The sequence below is a fragment of the Triturus cristatus genome, chromosome 4_1, assembly GCF_964204655.1.
Source record: "Triturus cristatus chromosome 4_1, aTriCri1.1, whole genome shotgun sequence".
Classification (NCBI taxonomy): Eukaryota; Metazoa; Chordata; class Amphibia; order Caudata; family Salamandridae; genus Triturus; species Triturus cristatus.
Window position 1 is genome coordinate 108,971,104 of NC_140585.1, and position 21,334 is coordinate 108,992,437.

At 44.0% G+C, this 21,334-nt stretch overlaps 16 non-coding genes across 16 annotated transcripts; 13 read left to right on the top strand and 3 right to left on the bottom strand.

Moving 5' to 3' along the window:
- The first annotated feature begins 698 nt into the window (after positions 1–698).
- TRNAM-CAU (transfer RNA methionine (anticodon CAU)) lies at positions 699–771 on the top strand. The gene has a single exon. It is a non-coding gene; the product is annotated as a tRNA-Met (tRNA).
- Positions 772–2,254: 1,483 nt separating this feature from the next.
- On the top strand, positions 2,255–2,327 carry TRNAM-CAU (transfer RNA methionine (anticodon CAU)). Its single transcript has one exon. It is a non-coding gene; the product is annotated as a tRNA-Met (tRNA).
- Positions 2,328–3,810: 1,483 nt separating this feature from the next.
- TRNAM-CAU (transfer RNA methionine (anticodon CAU)) lies at positions 3,811–3,883 on the top strand. The gene has a single exon. It is a non-coding gene; the product is annotated as a tRNA-Met (tRNA).
- A 1,483-nt stretch (positions 3,884–5,366) lies between these two features.
- TRNAM-CAU (transfer RNA methionine (anticodon CAU)) lies at positions 5,367–5,439 on the top strand. Its single transcript has one exon. It is a non-coding gene; the product is annotated as a tRNA-Met (tRNA).
- Positions 5,440–6,922: 1,483 nt separating this feature from the next.
- TRNAM-CAU (transfer RNA methionine (anticodon CAU)) lies at positions 6,923–6,995 on the top strand. Its single transcript has one exon. It is a non-coding gene; the product is annotated as a tRNA-Met (tRNA).
- A 1,483-nt stretch (positions 6,996–8,478) lies between these two features.
- TRNAM-CAU (transfer RNA methionine (anticodon CAU)) lies at positions 8,479–8,551 on the top strand. The gene has a single exon. It is a non-coding gene; the product is annotated as a tRNA-Met (tRNA).
- Positions 8,552–10,034: 1,483 nt separating this feature from the next.
- On the top strand, positions 10,035–10,107 carry TRNAM-CAU (transfer RNA methionine (anticodon CAU)). Its single transcript has one exon. It is a non-coding gene; the product is annotated as a tRNA-Met (tRNA).
- Positions 10,108–11,590: 1,483 nt separating this feature from the next.
- Positions 11,591–11,663, top strand: TRNAM-CAU (transfer RNA methionine (anticodon CAU)). The gene has a single exon. It is a non-coding gene; the product is annotated as a tRNA-Met (tRNA).
- A 199-nt stretch (positions 11,664–11,862) lies between these two features.
- Positions 11,863–11,934, bottom strand: TRNAA-CGC (transfer RNA alanine (anticodon CGC)). The gene has a single exon. It is a non-coding gene; the product is annotated as a tRNA-Ala (tRNA).
- A 1,212-nt stretch (positions 11,935–13,146) lies between these two features.
- TRNAM-CAU (transfer RNA methionine (anticodon CAU)) lies at positions 13,147–13,219 on the top strand. The gene has a single exon. It is a non-coding gene; the product is annotated as a tRNA-Met (tRNA).
- A 1,483-nt stretch (positions 13,220–14,702) lies between these two features.
- On the top strand, positions 14,703–14,775 carry TRNAM-CAU (transfer RNA methionine (anticodon CAU)). The gene has a single exon. It is a non-coding gene; the product is annotated as a tRNA-Met (tRNA).
- Positions 14,776–14,974: 199 nt separating this feature from the next.
- On the bottom strand, positions 14,975–15,046 carry TRNAA-CGC (transfer RNA alanine (anticodon CGC)). The gene has a single exon. It is a non-coding gene; the product is annotated as a tRNA-Ala (tRNA).
- A 1,212-nt stretch (positions 15,047–16,258) lies between these two features.
- TRNAM-CAU (transfer RNA methionine (anticodon CAU)) lies at positions 16,259–16,331 on the top strand. Its single transcript has one exon. It is a non-coding gene; the product is annotated as a tRNA-Met (tRNA).
- A 1,483-nt stretch (positions 16,332–17,814) lies between these two features.
- On the top strand, positions 17,815–17,887 carry TRNAM-CAU (transfer RNA methionine (anticodon CAU)). Its single transcript has one exon. It is a non-coding gene; the product is annotated as a tRNA-Met (tRNA).
- Positions 17,888–20,926: 3,039 nt separating this feature from the next.
- TRNAM-CAU (transfer RNA methionine (anticodon CAU)) lies at positions 20,927–20,999 on the top strand. Its single transcript has one exon. It is a non-coding gene; the product is annotated as a tRNA-Met (tRNA).
- Positions 21,000–21,198: 199 nt separating this feature from the next.
- Positions 21,199–21,270, bottom strand: TRNAA-CGC (transfer RNA alanine (anticodon CGC)). The gene has a single exon. It is a non-coding gene; the product is annotated as a tRNA-Ala (tRNA).
- Positions 21,271–21,334: the final 64 nt, after the last annotated feature.

Here is a 21,334-nt window from a genome sequence, read left to right on the forward strand (position 1 = left end):
TGCGCGGAACCATGAAAGAAATGACAGAAAGTTATGGAAGTCATTACTAAGCACCCAGCATCAAGAACGTGCATTTTGGATGCATTTTCAAAAGGAAAGAGAACGGAAAAATCTGTAGATTGAAGGTGATTGAGATAAACAAAATATTCTGTTTTTCTAAAAGCTACTGTAAAGAGTCTCTGGTTTAGAAGAAGAACCCTTACCAATGATCAAGAGAGATGCGACAGATTTCTATCATCAAAGCATTATGATTGTCAAGCTGAATCATCACTATGATGTCTTCAACAAGTAGGATTCTTTTGATCTATAATCATCAAAAATGAGATAGCCCCATTTCATGGGATTTTTCAAGGCAAACGTCTGACAGATTAAGCGGGGTCCTCTTCCCGGTTGGAGGACATATCTCTTCCTTCATCATGATGCCAGCCTAGCTTTCTGCCCAAAATCCAAGGTAAGCATGGCAAAAGTCTGGAGATGCCGGGGATTGAACCCGGGGCCTGATACATGCAAAGCATGCGCTCTACCACTGAGCTACATCCCCACTTCTGCAAAATTTGACTGTATGATTGGAAACCCTGCATTGAACCGACGGCCACATCACCCCATTTGACTCTGCAGTATACAATGTCAGTCAGGAAAAAACTTCAGCCTTGTACCTGGATGATCTTCATGGTCTTATGTACAGATGCCTATATACAGCCTTCTTAGCGCAGTAGGCAGCGCGTCAGTCTCATAATCTGAAGGTCCTGAGTTCGATCCTCAGAGAGGGCATTTATTTCCTTCTTTTGGAATGCAAAATTCTCCGATTTTCTTGAAATGCGCAAACTATGCCTAGTTCAAAGATTTTTCCAAAGCAAATGTCTGACTATTTAAGTGGGGCTCTCACCCCAACTGCATGACAAACTTCTTCTTTCTGCATGATGGCAGGCTAGCCTTCTGGAAAAAAGCCAAGATAAGGAACAGAGGCTCCTGGAGATGCCAGGGATTGAACCCGGGACCTCATACATGCGAAGCATGCGCTCTACCACTGAGCTACATCCCCACTTTTGCACTCGAGCTGTTTGATGGATGCAAGGAGTCCCTGAAACCCAGGGACTGCAAAGTCTCGATCATAATCAATGGAAGGTATTGTTTGAATAAAAGTGAAAGATATGGAAATCGAAGCACAAAATCCTTCGAGCCAGATTTGAACCAGCGACCTAAGGATGTCTGACTTTATGCTACAGTCCTCCGCTCTACCAACTGAGCTATCGAAGGAGTGGCTGAAGTATCTTTCAGCGCTGTAATTATCTCTCGCTCAAGAAAGGTTGTGGGGGTGGGGATCAGGAGCAGATCGATGAAAATCATTAACATTACCTGCAGCTCCCTCTCAAAGTCACCAGTTCTTAGAGCACACTGTAAGGTACGTCTTATCACCCCAAAGGAGGATTTCAGACCAAAGTTCATGTTCTGTCTTGGCTTGGGGATAAGCAGGGGTGCTCCAAATTTCAATTTTACAGAAAGGAAAGGAACTTTGATACAAAGACCTTGGGCAGCATTGGTGGCAAATGGATGGCTGCGCGGAACCATGAAAGAAATGACAGAAAGTTATGGGAGTCATTACTAAGCACCCAGCATCAAGAACGTGCATTTTGGATGCATTTTCAAAAGGAAAGAGAACGGAAAAATCTGTAGATTGAAGGTGATTGAGATAAACAAAATATTCCGTTTTTCTAAAAGCTACTGTAAAGAGTCTTTGGTTTAGAAGAAGAACCCTTACCAATGATCAAGAGAGATGCGACAGATTTCTATCATCAAAGCATTATGGTTGTCAAGATGAATCATCACTTTGATGTCTTCAACAAGTAGGATTCTTTTGATCTATAATCATCAAAAATGAGATAGCCCCATTTCATGGGATTTTTCAAGGCAAACGTCTGACAGATTAAGCGGGGTCCTCTTCCCGGTTGGAGGACATATCTCTTCCTTCATCATGATGCCAGCCTAGCTTTCTGCCCAAAATCCAAGGTAAGCATGGCAAAAGTCTGGAGATGCCGGGGATTGAACCCGGGGCCTCATACATGCAAAGCATGCGCTCTACCACTGAGCTACATCCCCACTTCTGCAAGATTTGACTGTATGATTGGAAACCCTGCATTGAACCGACGGCCACATCACCCCATTCGACTCTGCAGTATACAATGTCAGTCAGGAAAATCCTTCAGCCTTGTACCTGGATGATCTTCATGGTCTTATGTACAGATGCCTATATACAGCCTTCTTAGCGCAGTAGGCAGCGCGTCAGTCTCATAATCTGAAGGTCCTGAGTTCGATCCTCAGAGAGGGCATTTATTTCCTTCTTTTGGAATGCAAAATTCTCCGATTTTCTTGAAATGCGCAAACTATGCCTAGTTCAAAGATTTTTCCAAAGCAAATGTCTGACTATTTAAGTGGGGCTCTCACCCCAACTGCATGACAAACTTCTTCTTTCTGCATGATGGCAGGCTAGCATTCTGGAAAAAAGCCAAGATAAGGAACAGAGGCTCCTGGAGATGCCGGGGATTGAACCCGGGACCTCATACATGCGAAACATGCGCTCTACCACTGAGCTACATCCCCACTTTTGCACTTGAGCTGTTTGATGGATGCAAGGAATCCCTGAAACCCAGGGACTGCAAAGTCTCGATCATAATCAATGGAAGGTATTGTTTGAATAAAAGTGAAAGATATGGAAATCGAAGCACAAAATCCTTCGAGCCTGATTTGAACCAGCGACCTAAGGATGTCTGACTTTATGCTACAGTCCTCCGCTCTACCAACTGAGCTATCAAAGGAGTGGCTGAAGTATCTTTCAGCGCTGTAATTATCTCTCGCTCAAGAAAGGTTGTGGGGGTGGGGATCAGGAGCAGATCGATGAAAATCATTAACATTACCTGCAGCTCCCTCTCAAAGTCACCAGTTCTTAGAGCACACTGTAAGGTACGTCTTATCACCCCAAAGGAGGATTTCAGACCAAAGTTCATGTTCTGTCTTGGCTTGGGGATAAGCAGGGGTGCTCCAAATTTCAATTTTACAGAAAGGAAAGGAACTTTGATACAAAGACCTTGGGCAGCATTGGTGGCCAATGGATGGCTGCGCGGAACCATGAAAGAAATGACAGAAAGTTATGGAAGTCATTACTAAGCACCCAGCATCAAGAACGTGCATTTTGGATGCATTTTCAAAAGGAAAGAGAACGGAAAAATCTGTAGATTGAAGGTGATTGAGATAAACAAAATATTCTGTTTTTCTAAAAGCTACTGTAAAGAGTCTCTGGTTTAGAAGAAGAACCCTTACCAATGATCAAGAGAGATGCGACAGATTTCTATCATCAAAGCATTATGATTGTCAAGCTGAATCATCACTATGATGTCTTCAACAAGTAGGATTCTTTTGATCTATAATACTCAAAAATGAGATAGCCCCATTTCATGGGATTTTTCAAGGCAAACGTCTGACAGATTAAGCGGGGTCCTCTTCCCGGTTGGAGGACATATCTCTTCCTTCATCATGATGCCAGCCTAGCTTTCTGCCCAAAATCCAAGGTAAGCATGGCAAAAGTCTGGAGATGCCGGGGATTGAACCCGGGGCCTGATACATGCAAAGCATGCGCTCTACCACTGAGCTACATCCCCACTTCTGCAAAATTTGACTGTATGATTGGAAACCCTGCATTGAACCGACGGCCACATCACCCCATTTGACTCTGCAGTATACAATGTCAGTCAGGAAAAAACTTCAGCCTTGTACCTGGATGATCTTCATGGTCTTATGTACAGATGCCTATATACAGCCTTCTTAGCGCAGTAGGCAGCGCGTCAGTCTCATAATCTGAAGGTCCTGAGTTCGATCCTCAGAGAGGGCATTTATTTCCTTCTTTTGGAATGCAAAATTCTCCGATTTTCTTGAAATGCGCAAACTATGCCTAGTTCAAAGATTTTTCCAAAGCAAATGTCTGACTATTTAAGTGGGGCTCTCACCCCAACTGCATGACAAACTTCTTCTTTCTGCATGATGGCAGGCTAGCCTTCTGGAAAAAAGCCAAGATAAGGAACAGAGGCTCCTGGAGATGCCAGGGATTGAACCCGGGACCTCATACATGCGAAGCATGCGCTCTACCACTGAGCTACATCCCCACTTTTGCACTCGAGCTGTTTGATGGATGCAAGGAGTCCCTGAAACCCAGGGACTGCAAAGTCTCGATCATAATCAATGGAAGGTATTGTTTGAATAAAAGTGAAAGATATGGAAATCGAAGCACAAAATCCTTCGAGCCAGATTTGAACCAGCGACCTAAGGATGTCTGACTTTATGCTACAGTCCTCCGCTCTACCAACTGAGCTATCGAAGGAGTGGCTGAAGTATCTTTCAGCGCTGTAATTATCTCTCGCTCAAGAAAGGTTGTGGGGGTGGGGATCAGGAGCAGATCGATGAAAATCATTAACATTACCTGCAGCTCCCTCTCAAAGTCACCAGTTCTTAGAGCACACTGTAAGGTACGTCTTATCACCCCAAAGGAGGATTTCAGACCAAAGTTCATGTTCTGTCTTGGCTTGGGGATAAGCAGGGGTGCTCCAAATTTCAATTTTACAGAAAGGAAAGGAACTTTGATACAAAGACCTTGGGCAGCATTGGTGGCAAATGGATGGCTGCGCGGAACCATGAAAGAAATGACAGAAAGTTATGGGAGTCATTACTAAGCACCCAGCATCAAGAACGTGCATTTTGGATGCATTTTCAAAAGGAAAGAGAACGGAAAAATCTGTAGATTGAAGGTGATTGAGATAAACAAAATATTCCGTTTTTCTAAAAGCTACTGTAAAGAGTCTTTGGTTTAGAAGAAGAACCCTTACCAATGATCAAGAGAGATGCGACAGATTTCTATCATCAAAGCATTATGGTTGTCAAGATGAATCATCACTTTGATGTCTTCAACAAGTAGGATTCTTTTGATCTATAATCATCAAAAATGAGATAGCCCCATTTCATGGGATTTTTCAAGGCAAACGTCTGACAGATTAAGCAGGGTCCTCATCCCTGTTGGAGGACATATCTCTTCCTTCATCATGATGCCAGCCTAGCTTTCTGCCCAAAATCCAAGGTAAGCATGGCAAAAGTCTGGAGATGCCGGGGATTGAACCCGGGGCCTCATACATGCAAAGCATGCGCTCTACCACTGAGCTACATCCCCACTTCTGCAAGATTTGACTGTATGATTGGAAACCCTGCATTGAACCGACGGCCACATCACCCCATTCGACTCTGCAGTATACAATGTCAGTCAGGAAAATCCTTCAGCCTTGTACCTGGATGATCTTCATGGTCTTATGTACAGATGCCTATATACAGCCTTCTTAGCGCAGTAGGCAGCGCGTCAGTCTCATAATCTGAAGGTCCTGAGTTCGATCCTCAGAGAGGGCATTTATTTCCTTCTTTTGGAATGCAAAATTCTCCGATTTTCTTGAAATGCGCAAACTATGCCTAGTTCAAAGATTTTTCCAAAGCAAATGTCTGACTATTTAAGTGGGGCTCTCACCCCAACTGCATGACAAACTTCTTCTTTCTGCATGATGGCAGGCTAGCATTCTGGAAAAAAGCCAAGATAAGGAACAGAGGCTCCTGGAGATGCCGGGGATTGAACCCGGGACCTCATACATGCGAAACATGCGCTCTACCACTGAGCTACATCCCCACTTTTGCACTTGAGCTGTTTGATGGATGCAAGGAATCCCTGAAACCCAGGGACTGCAAAGTCTCGATCATAATCAATGGAAGGTATTGTTTGAATAAAAGTGAAAGATATGGAAATCGAAGCACAAAATCCTTCGAGCCTGATTTGAACCAGCGACCTAAGGATGTCTGACTTTATGCTACAGTCCTCCGCTCTACCAACTGAGCTATCAAAGGAGTGGCTGAAGTATCTTTCAGCGCTGTAATTATCTCTCGCTCAAGAAAGGTTGTGGGGGTGGGGATCAGGAGCAGATCGATGAAAATCATTAACATTACCTGCAGCTCCCTCTCAAAGTCACCAGTTCTTAGAGCACACTGTAAGGTACGTCTTATCACCCCAAAGGAGGATTTCAGACCAAAGTTCATGTTCTGTCTTGGCTTGGGGATAAGCAGGGGTGCTCCAAATTTCAATTTTACAGAAAGGAAAGGAACTTTGATACAAAGACCTTGGGCAGCATTGGTGGCCAATGGATGGCTGCGCGGAACCATGAAAGAAATGACAGAAAGTTATGGAAGTCATTACTAAGCACCCAGCATCAAGAACGTGCATTTTGGATGCATTTTCAAAAGGAAAGAGAACGGAAAAATCTGTAGATTGAAGGTGATTGAGATAAACAAAATATTCTGTTTTTCTAAAAGCTACTGTAAAGAGTCTCTGGTTTAGAAGAAGAACCCTTACCAATGATCAAGAGAGATGCGACAGATTTCTATCATCAAAGCATTATGATTGTCAAGCTGAATCATCACTATGATGTCTTCAACAAGTAGGATTCTTTTGATCTATAATCATCAAAAATGAGATAGCCCCATTTCATGGGATTTTTCAAGGCAAACGTCTGACAGATTAAGCGGGGTCCTCTTCCCGGTTGGAGGACATATCTCTTCCTTCATCATGATGCCAGCCTAGCTTTCTGCCCAAAATCCAAGGTAAGCATGGCAAAAGTCTGGAGATGCCGGGGATTGAACCCGGGGCCTGATACATGCAAAGCATGCGCTCTACCACTGAGCTACATCCCCACTTCTGCAAAATTTGACTGTATGATTGGAAACCCTGCATTGAACCGACGGCCACATCACCCCATTTGACTCTGCAGTATACAATGTCAGTCAGGAAAAAACTTCAGCCTTGTACCTGGATGATCTTCATGGTCTTATGTACAGATGCCTATATACAGCCTTCTTAGCGCAGTAGGCAGCGCGTCAGTCTCATAATCTGAAGGTCCTGAGTTCGATCCTCAGAGAGGGCATTTATTTCCTTCTTTTGGAATGCAAAATTCTCCGATTTTCTTGAAATGCGCAAACTATGCCTAGTTCAAAGATTTTTCCAAAGCAAATGTCTGACTATTTAAGTGGGGCTCTCACCCCAACTGCATGACAAACTTCTTCTTTCTGCATGATGGCAGGCTAGCCTTCTGGAAAAAAGCCAAGATAAGGAACAGAGGCTCCTGGAGATGCCAGGGATTGAACCCGGGACCTCATACATGCGAAGCATGCGCTCTACCACTGAGCTACATCCCCACTTTTGCACTCGAGCTGTTTGATGGATGCAAGGAGTCCCTGAAACCCAGGGACTGCAAAGTCTCGATCATAATCAATGGAAGGTATTGTTTGAATAAAAGTGAAAGATATGGAAATCGAAGCACAAAATCCTTCGAGCCAGATTTGAACCAGCGACCTAAGGATGTCTGACTTTATGCTACAGTCCTCCGCTCTACCAACTGAGCTATCGAAGGAGTGGCTGAAGTATCTTTCAGCGCTGTAATTATCTCTCGCTCAAGAAAGGTTGTGGGGGTGGGGATCAGGAGCAGATCGATGAAAATCATTAACATTACCTGCAGCTCCCTCTCAAAGTCACCAGTTCTTAGAGCACACTGTAAGGTACGTCTTATCACCCCAAAGGAGGATTTCAGACCAAAGTTCATGTTCTGTCTTGGCTTGGGGATAAGCAGGGGTGCTCCAAATTTCAATTTTACAGAAAGGAAAGGAACTTTGATACAAAGACCTTGGGCAGCATTGGTGGCAAATGGATGGCTGCGCGGAACCATGAAAGAAATGACAGAAAGTTATGGGAGTCATTACTAAGCACCCAGCATCAAGAACGTGCATTTTGGATGCATTTTCAAAAGGAAAGAGAACGGAAAAATCTGTAGATTGAAGGTGATTGAGATAAACAAAATATTCCGTTTTTCTAAAAGCTACTGTAAAGAGTCTTTGGTTTAGAAGAAGAACCCTTACCAATGATCAAGAGAGATGCGACAGATTTCTATCATCAAAGCATTATGGTTGTCAAGATGAATCATCACTTTGATGTCTTCAACAAGTAGGATTCTTTTGATCTATAATCATCAAAAATGAGATAGCCCCATTTCATGGGATTTTTCAAGGCAAACGTCTGACAGATTAAGCGGGGTCCTCTTCCCGGTTGGAGGACATATCTCTTCCTTCATCATGATGCCAGCCTAGCTTTCTGCCCAAAATCCAAGGTAAGCATGGCAAAAGTCTGGAGATGCCGGGGATTGAACCCGGGGCCTCATACATGCAAAGCATGCGCTCTACCACTGAGCTACATCCCCACTTCTGCAAGATTTGACTGTATGATTGGAAACCCTGCATTGAACCGACGGCCACATCACCCCATTCGACTCTGCAGTATACAATGTCAGTCAGGAAAATCCTTCAGCCTTGTACCTGGATGATCTTCATGGTCTTATGTACAGATGCCTATATACAGCCTTCTTAGCGCAGTAGGCAGCGCGTCAGTCTCATAATCTGAAGGTCCTGAGTTCGATCCTCAGAGAGGGCATTTATTTCCTTCTTTTGGAATGCAAAATTCTCCGATTTTCTTGAAATGCGCAAACTATGCCTAGTTCAAAGATTTTTCCAAAGCAAATGTCTGACTATTTAAGTGGGGCTCTCACCCCAACTGCATGACAAACTTCTTCTTTCTGCATGATGGCAGGCTAGCATTCTGGAAAAAAGCCAAGATAAGGAACAGAGGCTCCTGGAGATGCCGGGGATTGAACCCGGGACCTCATACATGCGAAACATGCGCTCTACCACTGAGCTACATCCCCACTTTTGCACTTGAGCTGTTTGATGGATGCAAGGAATCCCTGAAACCCAGGGACTGCAAAGTCTCGATCATAATCAATGGAAGGTATTGTTTGAATAAAAGTGAAAGATATGGAAATCGAAGCACAAAATCCTTCGAGCCTGATTTGAACCAGCGACCTAAGGATGTCTGACTTTATGCTACAGTCCTCCGCTCTACCAACTGAGCTATCAAAGGAGTGGCTGAAGTATCTTTCAGCGCTGTAATTATCTCTCGCTCAAGAAAGGTTGTGGGGGTGGGGATCAGGAGCAGATCGATGAAAATCATTAACATTACCTGCAGCTCCCTCTCAAAGTCACCAGTTCTTAGAGCACACTGTAAGGTACGTCTTATCACCCCAAAGGAGGATTTCAGACCAAAGTTCATGTTCTGTCTTGGCTTGGGGATAAGCAGGGGTGCTCCAAATTTCAATTTTACAGAAAGGAAAGGAACTTTGATACAAAGACCTTGGGCAGCATTGGTGGCCAATGGATGGCTGCGCGGAACCATGAAAGAAATGACAGAAAGTTATGGAAGTCATTACTAAGCACCCAGCATCAAGAACGTGCATTTTGGATGCATTTTCAAAAGGAAAGAGAACGGAAAAATCTGTAGATTGAAGGTGATTGAGATAAACAAAATATTCTGTTTTTCTAAAAGCTACTGTAAAGAGTCTCTGGTTTAGAAGAAGAACCCTTACCAATGATCAAGAGAGATGCGACAGATTTCTATCATCAAAGCATTATGATTGTCAAGCTGAATCATCACTATGATGTCTTCAACAAGTAGGATTCTTTTGATCTATAATCATCAAAAATGAGATAGCCCCATTTCATGGGATTTTTCAAGGCAAACGTCTGACAGATTAAGCGGGGTCCTCTTCCCGGTTGGAGGACATATCTCTTCCTTCATCATGATGCCAGCCTAGCTTTCTGCCCAAAATCCAAGGTAAGCATGGCAAAAGTCTGGAGATGCCGGGGATTGAACCCGGGGCCTGATACATGCAAAGCATGCGCTCTACCACTGAGCTACATCCCCACTTCTGCAAAATTTGACTGTATGATTGGAAACCCTGCATTGAACCGACGGCCACATCACCCCATTTGACTCTGCAGTATACAATGTCAGTCAGGAAAAAACTTCAGCCTTGTACCTGGATGATCTTCATGGTCTTATGTACAGATGCCTATATACAGCCTTCTTAGCGCAGTAGGCAGCGCGTCAGTCTCATAATCTGAAGGTCCTGAGTTCGATCCTCAGAGAGGGCATTTATTTCCTTCTTTTGGAATGCAAAATTCTCCGATTTTCTTGAAATGCGCAAACTATGCCTAGTTCAAAGATTTTTCCAAAGCAAATGTCTGACTATTTAAGTGGGGCTCTCACCCCAACTGCATGACAAACTTCTTCTTTCTGCATGATGGCAGGCTAGCCTTCTGGAAAAAAGCCAAGATAAGGAACAGAGGCTCCTGGAGATGCCAGGGATTGAACCCGGGACCTCATACATGCGAAGCATGCGCTCTACCACTGAGCTACATCCCCACTTTTGCACTCGAGCTGTTTGATGGATGCAAGGAGTCCCTGAAACCCAGGGACTGCAAAGTCTCGATCATAATCAATGGAAGGTATTGTTTGAATAAAAGTGAAAGATATGGAAATCGAAGCACAAAATCCTTCGAGCCAGATTTGAACCAGCGACCTAAGGATGTCTGACTTTATGCTACAGTCCTCCGCTCTACCAACTGAGCTATCGAAGGAGTGGCTGAAGTATCTTTCAGCGCTGTAATTATCTCTCGCTCAAGAAAGGTTGTGGGGGTGGGGATCAGGAGCAGATCGATGAAAATCATTAACATTACCTGCAGCTCCCTCTCAAAGTCACCAGTTCTTAGAGCACACTGTAAGGTACGTCTTATCACCCCAAAGGAGGATTTCAGACCAAAGTTCATGTTCTGTCTTGGCTTGGGGATAAGCAGGGGTGCTCCAAATTTCAATTTTACAGAAAGGAAAGGAACTTTGATACAAAGACCTTGGGCAGCATTGGTGGCAAATGGATGGCTGCGCGGAACCATGAAAGAAATGACAGAAAGTTATGGGAGTCATTACTAAGCACCCAGCATCAAGAACGTGCATTTTGGATGCATTTTCAAAAGGAAAGAGAACGGAAAAATCTGTAGATTGAAGGTGATTGAGATAAACAAAATATTCCGTTTTTCTAAAAGCTACTGTAAAGAGTCTTTGGTTTAGAAGAAGAACCCTTACCAATGATCAAGAGAGATGCGACAGATTTCTATCATCAAAGCATTATGGTTGTCAAGATGAATCATCACTTTGATGTCTTCAACAAGTAGGATTCTTTTGATCTATAATCATCAAAAATGAGATAGCCCCATTTCATGGGATTTTTCAAGGCAAACGTCTGACAGATTAAGCAGGGTCCTCATCCCTGTTGGAGGACATATCTCTTCCTTCATCATGATGCCAGCCTAGCTTTCTGCCCAAAATCCAAGGTAAGCATGGCAAAAGTCTGGAGATGCCGGGGATTGAACCCGGGGCCTGATACATGCAAAGCATGCGCTCTACCACTGAGCTACATCCCCACTTCTGCAAAATTTGACTGTATGATTGGAAACCCTGCATTGAACCGACGGCCACATCACCCCATTTGACTCTGCAGTATACAATGTCAGTCAGGAAAAAACTTCAGCCTTGTACCTGGATGATCTTCATGGTCTTATGTACAGATGCCTATATACAGCCTTCTTAGCGCAGTAGGCAGCGCGTCAGTCTCATAATCTGAAGGTCCTGAGTTCGATCCTCAGAGAGGGCATTTATTTCCTTCTTTTGGAATGCAAAATTCTCCGATTTTCTTGAAATGCGCAAACTATGCCTAGTTCAAAGATTTTTCCAAAGCAAATGTCTGACTATTTAAGTGGGGCTCTCACCCCAACTGCATGACAAACTTCTTCTTTCTGCATGATGGCAGGCTAGCCTTCTGGAAAAAAGCCAAGATAAGGAACAGAGGCTCCTGGAGATGCCGGGGATTGAACCCGGGACCTCATACATGCGAAGCATGCGCTCTACCACTGAGCTACATCCCCACTTTTGCACTCGAGCTGTTTGATGGATGCAAGGAGTCCCTGAAACCCAGGGACTGCAAAGTCTCGATCATAATCAATGGAAGGTATTGTTTGAATAAAAGTGAAAGATATGGAAATCGAAGCACAAAATCCTTCGAGCCAGATTTGAACCAGCGACCTAAGGATGTCTGACTTTATGCTACAGTCCTCCGCTCTACCAACTGAGCTATCGAAGGAGTGGCTGAAGTATCTTTCAGCGCTGTAATTATCTCTCGCTCAATAAAGGTTGTGGGGGTGGGGATCAGGAGCAGATCGATGAAAATCATGAACATTACCTGCAGCTCCCTCTCAAAGTCACCAGTTCTTAGAGCACACTGTAAGGTACGTCTTATCACCCCAAAGGAGGATTTCAGACCAAAGTTCATGTTCTGTCTTGGCTTGGGGATAAACAGGGGTGCTCCAAATTTCAATTTTACAGAAAGGAAAGGAACTTTGATACAAAGACCTTGGGCAGCATTGGTGGCAAATGGATGGCTGCGCGGAACCATGAAAGAAATGACAGAAAGTTATGGGAGTCATTACTAAGCACCCAGCATCAAGAACGTGCATTTTGGATGCATTTTCAAAAGGAAAGAGAACAGAAAAATCTGTAGATTGAAGGTGATTGAGATAAACAAAATATTCCGTTTTTCTAAAAGCTACTGTAAAGAGTCTTTGGTTTAGAAGAAGAACCCTTACCAATGATCAAGAGAGATGCGACAGATTTCTATCATCAAAGCATTATGGTTGTCAAGATGAATCATCACTTTGATGTCTTCAACAAGTAGGATTCTTTTGATCTATAATCATCAAAAATGAGATAGCCCCATTTCATGGGATTTTTCAAGGCAAACGTCTGACAGATTAAGCGGGGTCCTCATCCCGGTTGCAGGACATATCTCTTCCTTCATCATGATGCCAGCCTAGCTTTCTGCCCAAAATCCAAGGTAAGCATGGCAAAAGTCTGGAGATGCCGGGGATTGAACCCGGGGCCTCATACATGCAAAGCATGCGCTCTACCACTGAGCTACATCCCCACTTCTGCAAGATTTGACTGTATGATTGGAAACCCTGCATTGAACCGACGGCCACATCACCCCATTCGACTCTGCAGTATACAATGTCAGTCAGGAAAATCCTTCAGCCTTGTACCTGGATGATCTTCATGGTCTTATGTACAGATGCCTATATACAGCCTTCTTAGCGCAGTAGGCAGCGCGTCAGTCTCATAATCTGAAGGTCCTGAGTTCGATCCTCAGAGAGGGCATTTATTTCCTTCTTTTGGAATGCAAAATTCTCCGATTTTCTTGAAATGCGCAAACAATGCCTAGTTCAAAGATTTTTCCAAAGCAAATGTCTGACTATTTAAGTGGGGCTCTCACCCCAACTGCATGACAAACTTCTTCTTTCTGCATGATGGCAGGCTAGCCTTCTGGAAAAAAGCCAAGATAAGGAACAGAGGCTCCTGGAGATGCCGGGGATTGAACCCGGGACCTCATACATGCAAAACATGCGCTCTACCACTGAGCTACATCCCCACTTTTGCACTCGAGCTGTTTGATGGATGCAAGGAATCCCTGAAACCCAGGGACTGCAAAGTCTCGATCATAATCAATGGAAGGTATTGTTTGAATAAAAGTGAAAGATATGGAAATCGAAGCACAAAATCCTTCGAGCCTGATTTGAACCAGCGACCTAAGGATGTCTGACTTTATGCTACAGTCCTCCGCTCTACCAACTGAGCTATCGAAGGAGTGTCTGAAGTATCTTTCAGCGCTGTAATTATCTCTCGCTCAAGAAAGGTTGTGGGGGTGGGGATCAGGAGCAGATCGATGAAAATCATTAACATTACCTGCAGCTCCCTCTCAAAGTCACCAGTTCTTAGAGCACACTGTAAGGTACGTCTTATCACCCCAAAGGAGGATTTCAGACCAAAGTTCATGTTCTGTCTTGGCTTGGGGATAAGCAGGGGTGCTCCAAATTTCAATTTTACAGAAAGGAAAGGAACTTTGATACAAAGACCTTGGGCAGCATTGGTGGCAAATGGATGGCTGCGCGGAACCATGAAAGAAATGACAGAAAGTTATGGGAGTCATTACTAAGCACCCAGCATCAAGAACGTGCATTTTGGATGCATTTTCAAAAGGAAAGAGAACGGAAAAATCTGTAGATTGAAGGTGATTGAGATAAACAAAATATTCCGTTTTTCTAAAAGCTACTGTAAAGAGTCTTTGGTTTAGAAGAAGAACCCTTACCAATGATCAAGAGAGATGCGACAGATTTCTATCATCAAAGCATTATGGTTGTCAAGATGAATCATCACTTTGATGTCTTCAACAAGTAGGATTCTTTTGATCTATAATCATCAAAAATGAGATAGCCCCATTTCATGGGATTTTTCAAGGCAAACGTCTGACAGATTAAGCAGGGTCCTCATCCCTGTTGGAGGACATATCTCTTCCTTCATCATGATGCCAGCCTAGCTTTCTGCCCAAAATCCAAGGTAAGCATGGCAAAAGTCTGGAGATGCCGGGGATTGAACCCGGGGCCTGATACATGCAAAGCATGCGCTCTACCACTGAGCTACATCCCCACTTCTGCAAAATTTGACTGTATGATTGGAAACCCTGCATTGAACCGACGGCCACATCACCCCATTTGACTCTGCAGTATACAATGTCAGTCAGGAAAAAACTTCAGCCTTGTACCTGGATGATCTTCATGGTCTTATGTACAGATGCCTATATACAGCCTTCTTAGCGCAGTAGGCAGCGCGTCAGTCTCATAATCTGAAGGTCCTGAGTTCGATCCTCAGAGAGGGCATTTATTTCCTTCTTTTGGAATGCAAAATTCTCCGATTTTCTTGAAATGCGCAAACTATGCCTAGTTCAAAGATTTTTCCAAAGCAAATGTCTGACTATTTAAGTGGGGCTCTCACCCCAACTGCATGACAAACTTCTTCTTTCTGCATGATGGCAGGCTAGCCTTCTGGAAAAAAGCCAAGATAAGGAACAGAGGCTCCTGGAGATGCCGGGGATTGAACCCGGGACCTCATACATGCGAAGCATGCGCTCTACCACTGAGCTACATCCCCACTTTTGCACTCGAGCTGTTTGATGGATGCAAGGAGTCCCTGAAACCCAGGGACTGCAAAGTCTCGATCATAATCAATGGAAGGTATTGTTTGAATAAAAGTGAAAGATATGGAAATCGAAGCACAAAATCCTTCGAGCCAGATTTGAACCAGCGACCTAAGGATGTCTGACTTTATGCTACAGTCCTCCGCTCTACCAACTGAGCTATCGAAGGAGTGGCTGAAGTATCTTTCAGCGCTGTAATTATCTCTCGCTCAAGAAAGGTTGTGGGGGTGGGGATCAGGAGCAGATCGATGAAAATCATGAACATTACCTGCAGCTCCCTCTCAAAGTCACCAGTTCTTAGAGCACACTGTAAGGTACGTCTTATCACCCCAAAGGAGGATTTCAGACCAAAGTTCATGTTCTGTCTTGGCTTGGGGATAAGCAGGGGTGCTCCAAATTTCAATTTTACAGAAAGGAAAGGAACTTTGATACAAAGACCTTGGGCAGCATTGGTGGCAAATGGATGGCTGCGCGGAACCATGAAAGAAATGACAGAAAGTTATGGGAGTCATTACTAAGCACCCAGCATCAAGAACGTGCATTTTGGATGCATTTTCAAAAGGAAAGAGAACGGAAAAATCTGTAGATTGAAGGTGATTGAGATAAACAAAATATTCCATTTTTCTAAAAGCTACTGTAAAGAGTCTTTGGTTTAGAAGAAGAACCCTTACCAATGATCAAGAGAGATGCGACAGATTTCTATCATCAAAGCATTATGGTTGTCAAGATGAATCATCACTTTGATGTCTTCAACAAGTAGGATTCTTTTGATCTATAATCATCAAAAATGAGATAGCCCCATTTCATGGGATTTTTCAAGGCAAACGTCTGACAGATTAAGCGGGGTCCTCTTCCCGGTTGGAGGACATATCTCTTCCTTCATCATGATGCCAGCCTAGCTTTCTGCCCAAAATCCAAGGTAAGCATGGCAAAAGTCTGGAGATGCCGGGGATTGAACCCGGGGCCTCATACATGCAAAGCATGCGCTCTACCACTGAGCTACATCCCCACTTCTGCAAGATTTGACTGTATGATTGGAAACCCTGCATTGAACCGACGGCCACATCACCCCATTCGACTCTGCAGTATACAATGTCAGTCAGGAAAATCCTTCAGCCTTGTACCTGGATGATCTTCATGGTCTTATGTACAGATGCCTATATACAGCCTTCTTAGCGCAGTAGGCAGCGCGTCAGTCTCATAATCTGAAGGTCCTGAGTTCGATCCTCAGAGAGGGCATTTATTTCCTTCTTTTGGAATGCAAAATTCTCCGATTTTCTTGAAATGCGCAAACTATGCCTAGTTCAAAGATTTTTCCAAAGCAAATGTCTGACTATTTAAGTGGGGCTCTCACCCCAACTGCATGACAAACTTCTTCTTTCTGCATGATGGCAGGCTAGCCTTCTGGAAAAAAGCCAAGATAAGGAACAGAGGCTCCTGGAGATGCCGGGGATTGAACCCGGGACCTCATACATGCAAAACATGCGCTCTACCACTGAGCTACATCCCCACTTTTGCACTCGAGCTGTTTGATGGATGCAAGGAATCCCTGAAACCCAGGGACTGCAAAGTCTCGATCATAATCAATGGAAGGTATTGTTTGAATAAAAGTGAAAGATATGGAAATCGAAGCACAAAATCCTTCGAGCCTGATTTGAACCAGCGACCTAAGGATGTCTGACTTTATGCTACAGTCCTCCGCTCTACCAACTGAGCTATCGAAGGAGTGGCTGAAGTATCTTTCAGCGCTGTAATTATCTCTCGCTCAAGAAAGGTTGTGGGGGTGGGGATCAGGAGCAGATCGATGAAAATCATTAACATTACCTGCAGCTCCCTCTCAAAGTCACCAGTTCTTAGAGCACACTGTAAGGTACGTCTTATCACCCCAAAGGAGGATTTCAGACCAAAGTTCATGTTCTGTCTTGGCTTGGGGATAAGCAGGGGTGCTCCAAATTTCAATTTTACAGAAAGGAAAGGAACTTTGATACAAAGACCTTGGGCAGCATTGGTGGCAAATGGATGGCTGCGCGGAACCATGAAAGAAATGACAGAAAGTTATGGGAGTCATTACTAAGCACCCAGCATCAAGAACGTGCATTTTGGATGCATTTTCAAAAGGAAAGAGAACGGAAAAATCTGTAGATTGAAGGTGATTGAGATAAACAAAATATTCAGTTTTTCTAAAAGCTACTGTAAAGAGTCTTTGGTTTAGAAGAAGAACCCTTACCAATGATCAAGAGAGATGCGACAGATTTCTATCATCAAAGCATTATGGTTGTCAAGATGAATCATCACTTTGATGTCTTCAACAAGTAGGATTCTTTTGATCTATAATCATCAAAAATGAGATAGCCCCATTTCATGGGATTTTTCAAGGCAAACGTCTGACAGATTAAGCGGGGTCCTCTTCCCGGTTGGAGGACATATCTCTTCCTTCATCATGATGCCAGCCTAGCTTTCTGCCCAAAATCCAAGGTAAGCATGGCAAAAGTCTGGAGATGCCGGGGATTGAACCCGGGGCCTCATACATGCAAAGCATGCGCTCTACCACTGAGCTACATCCCCACTTCTGCAAGATTTGACTGTATGATTGGAAACCCTGCATTGAACCGACGGCCACATCACCCCATTCGACTCTGCAGTATACAATGTCAGTCAGGAAAATCCTTCAGCCTTGTACCTGGATGATCTTCATGGTCTTATGTACAGATGCCTATATACAGCCTTCTTAGCGCAGTAGGCAGCGCGTCAGTCTCATAATCTGAAGGTCCTGAGTTCGATCCTCAGAGAGGGCATTTATTTCCTTCTTTTGGAATGCAAAATTCTCCGATTTTCTTGAAATGCGCAAACTATGCCTAGTTCAAAGATTTTTCCAAAGCAAATGTCTGACTATTTAAGTGGGGCTCTCACCCCAACTGCATGACAAACTTCTTCTTTCTGCATGATGGCAGGCTAGCCTTCTGGAAAAAAGCCAAGATAAGGAACAGAGGCTCCTGGAGATGCCGGGGATTGAACCCGGGACCTCATACATGCGAAACATGCGCTCTACCACTGAGCTACATCCCCACTTTTGCACTTGAGCTGTTTGATGGATGCAAGGAATCCCTGAAACCCAGGGACTGCAAAGTCTCGATCATAATCAATGGAAGGTATTGTTTGAATAAAAGTGAAAGATATGGAAATCGAAGCACAAAATCCTTCGAGCCTGATTTGAACCAGCGACCTAAGGATGTCTGACTTTATGCTACAGTCCTCCGCTCTACCAACTGAGCTATCAAAGGAGTGGCTGAAGTATCTTTCAGCGCTGTAATTATCTCTCGCTCAAGAAAGGTTGTGGGGGTGGGGATCAGGAGCAGATCGATGAAAATCATTAACATTACCTGCAGCTCCCTCTCAAAGTCACCAGTTCTTAGAGCACACTGTAAGGTACGTCTTATCACCCCAAAGGAGGATTTCAGACCAAAGTTCATGTTCTGTCTTGGCTTGGGGATAAGCAGGGGTGCTCCAAATTTCAATTTTACAGAAAGGAAAGGAACTTTGATACAAAGACCTTGGGCAGCATTGGTGGCCAATGGATGGCTGCGCGGAACCATGAAAGAAATGACAGAAAGTTATGGAAGTCATTACTAAGCACCCAGCATCAAGAACGTGCATTTTGGATGCATTTTCAAAAGGAAAGAGAACGGAAAAATCTGTAGATTGAAGGTGATTGAGATAAACAAAATATTCTGTTTTTCTAAAAGCTACTGTAAAGAGTCTCTGGTTTAGAAGAAGAACCCTTACCAATGATCAAGAGAGATGCGACAGATTTCTATCATCAAAGCATTATGATTGTCAAGCTGAATCATCACTATGATGTCTTCAACAAGTAGGATTCTTTTGATCTATAATCATCAAAAATGAGATAGCCCCATTTCATGGGATTTTTCAAGGCAAACGTCTGACAGATTAAGCGGGGTCCTCTTCCCGGTTGGAGGACATATCTCTTCCTTCATCATGATGCCAGCCTAGCTTTCTGCCCAAAATCCAAGGTAAGCATGGCAAAAGTCTGGAGATGCCGGGGATTGAACCCGGGGCCTGATACATGCAAAGCATGCGCTCTACCACTGAGCTACATCCCCACTTCTGCAAAATTTGACTGTATGATTGGAAACCCTGCATTGAACCGACGGCCACATCACCCCATTTGACTCTGCAGTATACAATGTCAGTCAGGAAAAAACTTCAGCCTTGTACCTGGATGATCTTCATGGTCTTATGTACAGATGCCTATATACAGCCTTCTTAGCGCAGTAGGCAGCGCGTCAGTCTCATAATCTGAAGGTCCTGAGTTCGATCCTCAGAGAGAGCATTTATTTCCTTCTTTTGGAATGCAAAATTCTCCGATTTTCTTGAAATGCGCAAACTATGCCTAGTTCAAAGATTTTTCCAAAGCAAATGTCTGACTATTTAAGTGGGGCTCTCACCCCAACTGCATGACAAACTTCTTCTTTCTGCATGATGGCAGGCTAGCCTTCTGGAAAAAAGCCAAGATAAGGAACAGAGGCTCCTGGAGATGCCAGGGATTGAACCCGGGACCTCATACATGCGAAGCATGCGCTCTACCACTGAGCTACATCCCCACTTTTGCACTCGAGCTGTTTGATGGATGCAAGGAGTCCCTGAAACCCAGGGACTGCAAAGTCTCGATCATAATCAATGGAAGGTATTGTTTGAATAAAAGTGAAAGATATGGAAATCGAAGCACAAAATCCTTCGAGCCAGATTTGAACCAGCGACCTAAGGATGTCTGACTTTATGCTACAGTCCTCCGCTCTACCAACTGAGCTATCGAAGGAGTGGCTGAAGTATCTTTCAGCGCTGTAATTATCTCTCGCTCAAGAAAGGTTGTGGGGGTGGGGATCAGGAGCAGATCGATGAAAATCATGAACATTACCTGCAGCTCCCTCTCAAAGTCACCAGTTCTTAGAGCACACTGTAAGGTACGTCTTATCACCCCAAAGGAGGATTTCAGACCAAAGTTCATGTTCTGTCTTGGCTTGGGGATAAGCAGGGGTGCTCCAAATTTCAATTTTACAGAAAGGAAAGGAACTTTGATACAAAGACCTTGGGCAGCATTGGTGGCAAATGGATGGCTGCGCGGAACCATGAAAGAAATGACAGAAAGTTATGGGAGTCATTACTAAGCACCCAGCATCAAGAACGTGCATTTTGGATGCATTTTCAAAAGGAAAGAGAACGGAAAAATCTGTAGATTGAAGGTGATTGAGATAAACAAAATATTCCGTTTTTCTAAAAGCTACTGTAAAGAGTCTTTGGTTTAGAAGAAGAACCCTTACCAATGATCAAGAGAGATGCGACAGATTTCTATCATCAAAGCATTATGGTTGTCAAGATGAATCATCACTTTGATGTCTTCAACAAGTAGGATTCTTTTGATCTATAATCATCAAAAATGAGATAGCCCCATTTCATGGGATTTTTCAAGGCAAACGTCTGACAGATTAAGCGGGGTCCTCATCCCTGTTGGAGGACATATCTCTTCCTTCATCATGATGCCAGCCTAGCTTTCTGCCCAAAATCCAAGGTAAGCATGGCAAAAGTCTGGAGATGCCGGGGATTGAACCCGGGGCCTGATACATGCAAAGCATGCGCTCTACCACTGAGCTACATCCCCACTTCTGCAAAATTTGACTGTATGATTGGAAACCCTGCATTGAACCGACGGCCACATCACCCCATTTGACTCTGCAGTATACAATGTCAGTCAGGAAAAAACTTCAGCCTTGTACCTGGATGATCTTCATGGTCTTATGTACAGATGCCTATATACAGCCTTCTTAGCGCAGTAGGCAGCGCGTCAGTCTCATAATCTGAAGGTCCTGAGTTCGATCCTCAGAGAGGGCATTTATTTCCTTCTTTTGGAATGCAAAATTCTCCGATTTTCTTGAAATGCGCAAACTATGCCTAGTTCAAAGATTTTTCCAAAGCAAATGTCTGACTATTTAAGTGGGGCTCTCACCCCAACTGCATGACAAACTTCTTCTTTCTGCATGATGGCAGGCTAGCCTTCTGGAAAAAAGCCAAGATAAGGAACAGAGGCTCCTGGAGATGCCGGGGATTGAACCCGGGACCTCATACATGCGAAGCATGCGCTCTACCACTGAGCTACATCCCCACTTTTGCACTCGAGCTGTTTGATGGATGCAAGGAGTCCCTGAAACCCAGGGACTGCAAAGTCT